This window comes from Manacus candei, unplaced genomic scaffold (genome assembly GCF_025592945.1).
Source record: "Manacus candei isolate 608988 ecotype Guabito, Panama unplaced genomic scaffold, ASM2559294v1 h1tg000019l, whole genome shotgun sequence".
Classification (NCBI taxonomy): domain Eukaryota; kingdom Metazoa; phylum Chordata; class Aves; order Passeriformes; family Pipridae; genus Manacus; species Manacus candei.
In genome coordinates this window covers 8252026-8259583 of record NW_026138067.1, presented here as the reverse complement: position 1 = coordinate 8259583, position 7558 = coordinate 8252026, and the positions used below count along the sequence as shown (strand labels likewise).

Sequence of the window (7558 nt, the reverse complement as noted above, 5' to 3'; positions counted from 1 at the left end):
GCACAGCGGCCGCCGGGCCACTGGGGAGTCACACCCGCGTCTCTGTCCCTTGGAGGAACTGCGATTAAAAGACATTGTGCTTTAGCGGACTCAAGGTGCTGCACACGTGGCAGTAAAGGTTCCCGTGTGGTCGTCGGGATGCTGAGCTGTAAATCTGGTTGCTACTGAAATACAAACGCCGCTGACAGGTGCGGCCTCAGTGTCCCAGTTAGTTCACCGAGGTGATTCGAGAAGTGCTTGTCCGTGTTAAGTGATCTAACGGGCTGGTTAAGTGATCTAACGTAAGATTTTCCAGAGCTCTCGAAGCCTCCGCTTCTGTTTCATTCGGTACGTGAGGTAAAGGGAGGTTTTGTCCCCTTCTGACAGGGAAACCTAGTCAATTCTAGGGCAGCACTAGTATAATTTCCCTTCAACTCCAAGCCATGATGCCCAGCTCTCTTTGCACTGTTTAAGCATCTTCCCTTAAACCCTTCCTCTTCTGCTAGTACAGTCAGCCAGCCTGCTGCTGTTCTCTGTACCGTGGGTTCTGGCAGTGAGGAGATGGGTGATAGGGGGATGGCTCTTGTGAGAAGGCACTGGTATCATACAGTCCCACGTCCTGACAGACACTGTGACTGCATTTCCCCAACCCTTCATCAGGAAACAGGCCCCAAAGGGGCACGGAGCCAAGCAGGATATGGCTGGCTGTGGGGCAAAGACCTCGTCAGCCGGGATGGGGGCAGGGCAGTCTGGAGGCAGTTCAGAGTCCAGCCTGCAGGGCAGGATTCTGGTGATGAGCAGATCTGAGGACGAGCCAAGAGTCAGTGTGCTGGTCCAAGATCAGTAGAGTCCTTAGCGAGTCAGGGCACAGTTGTGGCCAAGCTCAAGCACTTCTACGGTGTTACTCATGTGGGATTGAAACGCTTACGCCTGCAGAACCTGCCTTCAGTAAGAGAAACTCTGGTTTTAAGACCATTTCAAAAGCATTTGTGTAGCAGAGTTATACCTCTCAGTATAGCTTTCTTTCTAAAGCTGAAACTAGAAAATAATCTTCATCTGCAGTCACACAGAAAAGCAAAACTGCTAGCATGACACACTGGGAAAGGTTAGGTTATGACGATAGCCAGTTCGATTTCTTTTGGGAATGCATTCAGGTTGTGTCATTACTGTCTATATACTCAAAAGGGAATATGACACAGTGAGAAGAAAGTATTTTAACATATGCGTATAAACACCCACACTTAATATAAAAACTGCCGGAGTGGTTCACCCACACCATCCTCCCAAGTGCACAACAGACCTATGTGTGGCTGTTGCATCAATGAAAAATCCTGGAAATTGGCAGACCACTAATGAAAAATAATTGCCTTCTTAAAAACATAATTATGCAATTTCAAAATTAGTAATAATATAAACATCATTTATAAAAGAAATGTTCACAGGAATAAATACTTCTTTGTTTAAAAATTTCATTAACCCTCAGCTCTGAAGTTTTAAACTTGGATTCCTTTGGATCAATTAATTTTCCTAAAGAGATCCTCTGAAATCTTAGATATTTCATTGCCACATCAAACGCAGTTCTGCTACAGTAAACTAATCAAGCTTTTGAGGGAACTATTCTTTTTAAATTAATGCTTTTGTTTTAGAGATATTAAGGCATAAACATATTGAACCACATTATCTGACAATTTGCAAATTTGTTAGTGTCATTTCTTTTATATCTAAAGCAATTTCCATCATTTCAGAGGCTGATGGTTCCATCATCCTGATACATTCATGTTTCTATTTAATAACCTCATTCTGTCTGTAAAAGGGATACATTCTCTTTCAATATGAATTCTCCCTCCTACGGGATATGCACTTCATTTACTTGTGTGCTCTCTTGCTGTTAAGTCTTTTATTAAAGCTACAAATAGTTTTTTAACTAAGGGTACCTTTCCTCAATTACAGTCCTGTTGAATTGTGTAGTACCTCAAGTTTCACATTTCCAGAAGAAATTTTACCTTTAACAAGTGTTTGATTCTTGTCAAAGTAGGGTTTTCGTAGTTCTAACCACAGAAAAATTACAGGTTCTTACTACAAAATTCAGAAGTAATTTTCTATACAGCTGATACAAATTCATATTCTGCTCTTTGAAATTTTGTCATATTGAAATTCTAGATGAGAAGAGGCAGTTCCACTGTTAGATACATTTTCCATTTCTATGTAGTATTTCTAAGCGCCTATTTTGGGTAATATCTAAGCACTGTCCAAAGAGTTTGACTAAGTCTAGGCAAGTATGTGGCCTAGCCTGTAGAAAATATGACCCCTTTCCCAAGTAAGTAGTCAAGTATTCATGAAAGCCTCTTTTCACTCTAAAGGTCTTCCTGGCTGAAACTCTACTCTCTGCTGTGTCTGCCAGCATACTTTAAATTCCTTCCCTTATTCCCACTAAGGCTTGATGTGCCTTGTAGGGGAAATTTCCAGGCCAATGATCTTGGTGAGAGGCCTTTGTAGGAAAATTCAACCGACTCTTATCAAGCATATAATATATAAAAAATCATGTTCAAAACTGAAAAGGAGCATACCCCAAGTAGTTTTTTTGGGAGCAGTGGCCAAGAGAGCCCAAAGAGCAGCAGTGACTGCCTAGATCTCCCTGAGCTCAGAGGAGACTGTGCAGGTTTGGTCCTCTGATGGAGTGGGCAATTTTGTTGCTCCCCTGAGAATGATTCAGCATCCTGCTTCCTTTAAGCATCTCTCTGTGAAACACTGACCTTCATGCTGGAGCCCAGACAGCTGACAGGACCTTTTGTGGGGCAGAACTCCCAGTCAACCTAGAAGAATACCCGCCTCAGGTTGAAACAGGTTGGTTGGTTTGTTCAGTGCTGTAAAGAACTTAGAGGTGATGAAGAATGTGTGATTTTAACCTGATGCTGAGAAATTTCCCGGGGATATTATTTGGGTCCTTCTCTCTGTTGACAGCATTGGCTTCTCCTTCCCAGGGTGTTTCTGTACTTAGTGTTAGTCAGTTAATATACAGAATGCTGTGATTATGTGCCAGAACCCAGTTTTCCCTGTCCCTGCAATATTCCTCATATTTCTCAACTATAAATTAGGGAGAGGATAATGGGACCTCTTTTTTATACAGCTAATTTATCACTTCATTACTAAATAGGAAATCTTCCTTTCCATCCTGTTGTATGTAGATATTAAGTAATCTTGCTTGACTCACACACCTTTCTTGTGTTTCTTAGCAAGGAAAAAAAAAAATGTAAGTTCAAGTTATTAGAAGCTGCATCTTAGGCATCGTGTTAGCATTTGAATTCAAATTCTCTAAATACTTGAGTATCTAGCATGTAGCTTTATAAAAATAGTTATCCACATGGATATGCTTGTGTGTTCGTGCCTGCATGTATATGATTTGCATTTAGGGAAACGAGAGTGAATAGTATGGAAAGGTAAGGTCGTGAAGTTTTGTTGGCAAATGCGTTTAGGAAGGCAAAAAATTTTCTTTTTAATTTTGTTGTTGTTGTTGTTTTGTATGTTTGTTTTTTGAGGGGACAGAATAATGAAACTGTTCTTTGTTTCTTCATACCTCAGCATTAGTTAGAAGAATTTCTACTTATTGGTAAAACATGAGTTTCTTTTATTCATGCTCTTTGCCAGATCTTATTGTCTAATTTCAAAATAATTATTCTAAAGTTAGGAAAAGAATTTAATAGAAAAAAATTCTCCCTTTTCCCATTTTAAAACAAATCAATTCAGCAAAAAAGACCTATGTGATAGCCCCAAAACTTCGAAACTTGTGTTTTTATACATACACCTACGTATCAAGACCAAGTGGCCACTGGAAGTGTTGAGTTCCCAAAATCTGACTGAAATCAATGCCAGCCTCAAACAAATTTTGTTGTCTCAGTAAAATTTGGATTGGGAAATCTAGATCCCAGTTTTGATGGGGGGAAAAACCAGAAACTCGTTTTGATTATAGCTCTGTAACCTCATGTATATACAGCCTAGAGGAGACAGCAGTCAAAGACAAGGTATGATGAAGGGAAAGAAATACATTTTCTCCTTCATTATCAAGTTTTTCTGTTCACTGTATGATGGTGAAGAAGCATTTTAAGTTATCTTTATCATTACAGCAGTCAGTAGGCAGAAACGGGGCTTAGATCACACTCTTTCTGATCTTTATTCAACAAAGGAAGAACAATCCTCTTCTGTCCATTGACTATTTGATGAAACACCTCCTGCAAAATATATGTCAACAGGCATTTTGAAATGTAATTTGAACAACTCAAATGTTAGCAAATTGATCCAGGATTTGGGCAGAATCTTATCTCAGAATGAAATGTGCGTGAAAAAGTTAACAAACATTAGCTGTAGTTTTCCAATCCAAGTTACAAAACAAGATTTTGTAATGCTTAACTGTTACTGTTTCTTTCATCGTAGCTTCCGAGGGCATTGCGTTCCACCCACCTGCACTGGTACTGAGGCCAACAACTTCTGCTTGTGTTCAACTAAAGCAACATTTCTCCTTATGGAAAGTATTTTGGTTTTCCTTTCTCTGCTGGAAGAAACTGAGCAACTGCTGCCAGCTGCAGGGAACATGCATTGGCGAGTACTGTATTTCCAGAAAGTTCTTCCATAAAGACATGTTGTACTCAGGAAAGCACTGAAAAATGAAGGATCCACCATATTTCTTCATGGTTTGTCCTAGTAATTAAACAGCTGTACTTTTAAATTTGAATCTGTCTGGCTTCTATTTCCAGCTACTCTTTATGCCATTCTCTGTTAGATTAAAGTGCCCTTTGTTTCTTTTTGTCTCCCTGAGGAGATTATGACACATCACAACCATATTTTGTATCAGCTTTCTTTTCAATAGAGTAACACTGGGAGATTTTTAAAGCTTAACTAGCAGTGTTAGCCCTCAATAACTTCTTTTCTCTTGCAGTATTCCTTTTTTTCCTTCTTTCTTTCAAAATTGTGAGTTGTACATTGTGAGTGTCAGACTCACCAATGCAGCGTGCAAAGCTAAGATCAATGTTATCTCTGCTCATTTGTATAAAAGATCCTACGGAAACAGATGTTTTTTCACTATGATTTCCAGTGTCATTGCTTTCCAGGGAATTGTATTGCTTTTGCCCTGTGCACTAGATGAGAAAGCCCAACACTACGCTGACTTTGTACACAGGCAGTGGATCAGAGCCAGCCAGCAGAAGAGGCCAGGTTGCTCTGCCCTTGTCAGATTTTATCAGCAGCAACTTTATACCTTACCTCAGGATCAATGATTTAAAGGATGGATACCCCTTTCCTAGTGACTTCAACAAAGAGGAATCAGCAGGGATTTATTAGAAATTTTTTATGATCTGCTACTAAATCACGTCACTAGTCATAAGGTAAGCAAAAGAACATTTTTAAGAATAGTACTGTTCAGGTGGAAAGCACCATGGTAAATATGAAATACACTGAAGTGTGATTAGGCCTTTTGTCATTCCAAGCAGAATGCTGATTAACCAATTTATTACACTAAAGTGGTGAAGTATAAATTATTTATGAGGAAAGGAATTTATTTTTCCTCATCTTGAGCTCCAGTCATTATGCATTTGGCTCTGCAGCCACAGCTGTTTCTTTTAGAAACTGAATAGCTGAGAAAAAACAGGCCAAGTAGAACACAACTCTGATTTCAATTGCAAATACTTAGAAATTTAAATAAAGCCAAAGAAATACAGCAGATAGAAGGACTGGATATTTTCATTGCTCCAATGAAAACTCAATCACTAAGTAAGTTAAAGCCAAACTCTCAAGGTGCCACTACAATTAAACATATTCCATAAGATGAGGACATGGGCAAGGTGGTGCAGAGCTGCCACCCCAAAGGACTCTCCAGAGAGAAATGAGAAGCAGCAAATATTTTGCAATGGCATGAATGGACTCTTACTGGATTTGAGCAGATTTCAGATGTACTTGTTCTCCAAGTGGTAAAGGTCCATACTGAAATGTTACAGCAGTAAACAAGAATGAAGAACAATGGGGGGAAAAAAGGAGAGAAATAAACCCCAATAAAACAACTGTAAAACTTGTGGTGGAAAAATCACAATGACCTGTCTAAGAAGTGAATGTAAGTTTGACATGCCAGCAGAATTTCTTGGTGATGTCACTGGTTTGTAACATTTTTTGACTGGACTATGTCAATATGGAGAAGTACTCATGGGAGTACTAAGAATCTAACCAATTTCAGTTCATTGTGCACTTCATACCCCTCAGGGCCTAACCAAGGGAGAGGCTAAGCTAACTTTTTTCTATTGGCCTTTCATTGACAGCAGTAGAACTATTCAATTCACTGTCACATAGAATTTGGATTAATGTGCATCCAGAGCTGTAACGATTTACTCTAGCTGTTATCCAACCCATTTTTTCATTGTCTATTTACAAACTGGTTTTATTTTTTTGCAGACTTGTCTACAGAAAGACTGGGCTAAATCAGCTACTAGAGTGTATATACACTGGGCTGCCAGCTAAAAGAAGTATATAGCCACAGCCAAGGTAATTCACATCAGTTCTGAGTTGTCACTTCTTGGCTATCTAGTTCTGTGTGCTGTCTGCCTCTGTAAGGAACCGATGTATTTAGTGACATTGAAAATGCTGAAATTTTGAAGAAAAATCAGTTAATGCATCTGTCTGTATATGCTACAGGTATGGAACCTTTAACAACATAGACCGTCTTATTTTTCAGTGTGTTGAAAAAAAAACCTCATCAGGACAATGTTCTGACGGACTCCTGAATGTTACTGTTTTCAACACTCAACCAAATGAGTAGAAACTGAGGCTCTGCAGAGAACAGTTTGCAGAACAAGCTACCCTATGCATCTGAGAATAAACCTGCAGGTAAAAAGAAACCATCTCCCATTGCTGATATCACTCCCAATCTGACTTCATTCTTAGAAGATCCATCAAGATACCTCTGACCAGCACAGTCCAGTGTAATTTGGGTCTGCGCATGTTGTCCGACGTTTTTTGCCTACCTACTGAATGGAGGCTGCTCTGGTGTTATTGACAGAACTCATGTGGGGAACACACAGCATTGGGCTGCTTGTATCAGAGAGCAGCCAGTGTTACCTGAGACAGGAGCCACTGGTGTATCTCTGGAAGGCAGTCACTCTCTCCCCTTCCTTCTGGGTCTCTGAACGCTTTTGCATTTAAAGCCGCTCTGGGCAGAGCTTTACAGCTTATTTTTGGAAGCCAGTGAAAGAGCTATTTGTCAAACCTTTAACTTCAGATTGGTCAGCACAATTTTCTGAAAATTTATACAGCGTTGAGTCTTCATTCTGTGCCAAGAATGAGTTGCCTGCAGAGAACTACACTGCACTTACAGCAATTGCACTCGAACTGTCATGTTCTAGGTGGAATCTCAAATGTTTACTAATCAGACAACAAGCCTTCCACAGTTCACTGTATGAATACCTTAAATCTCAGCCTCTCCCACCACAGTGAAGGAAATCAAGTGGAAACTCTGAAGCAAGTTGCTGTGTGTCCATGACATGCTGCAGTCATTCATCAAGCAGACTTTAAAAATCCTGTGCAATATATTACATCAGCAAAG

The 7558-nt window shown here is 39.9% G+C and overlaps 1 long non-coding RNA gene across 2 annotated transcripts; it reads left to right on the top strand.

Annotated features, from left to right (window-relative positions):
- The first annotated feature begins 28 nt into the window (after window positions 1-28).
- LOC127470189 (uncharacterized) lies at window positions 29-4976 on the top strand. Of its 2 annotated transcripts, none has more exons than XR_007904200.1 (3): window positions 29-188; window positions 2711-2823; window positions 4408-4976. It is a non-coding gene; the product is annotated as an uncharacterized LOC127470189 (long non-coding RNA). The 2 variants fall into 2 exon arrangements; XR_007904201.1 differs by having other exon boundaries at window positions 29-327.
- The last annotated feature ends 2582 nt before the right edge of the window (window positions 4977-7558 follow it).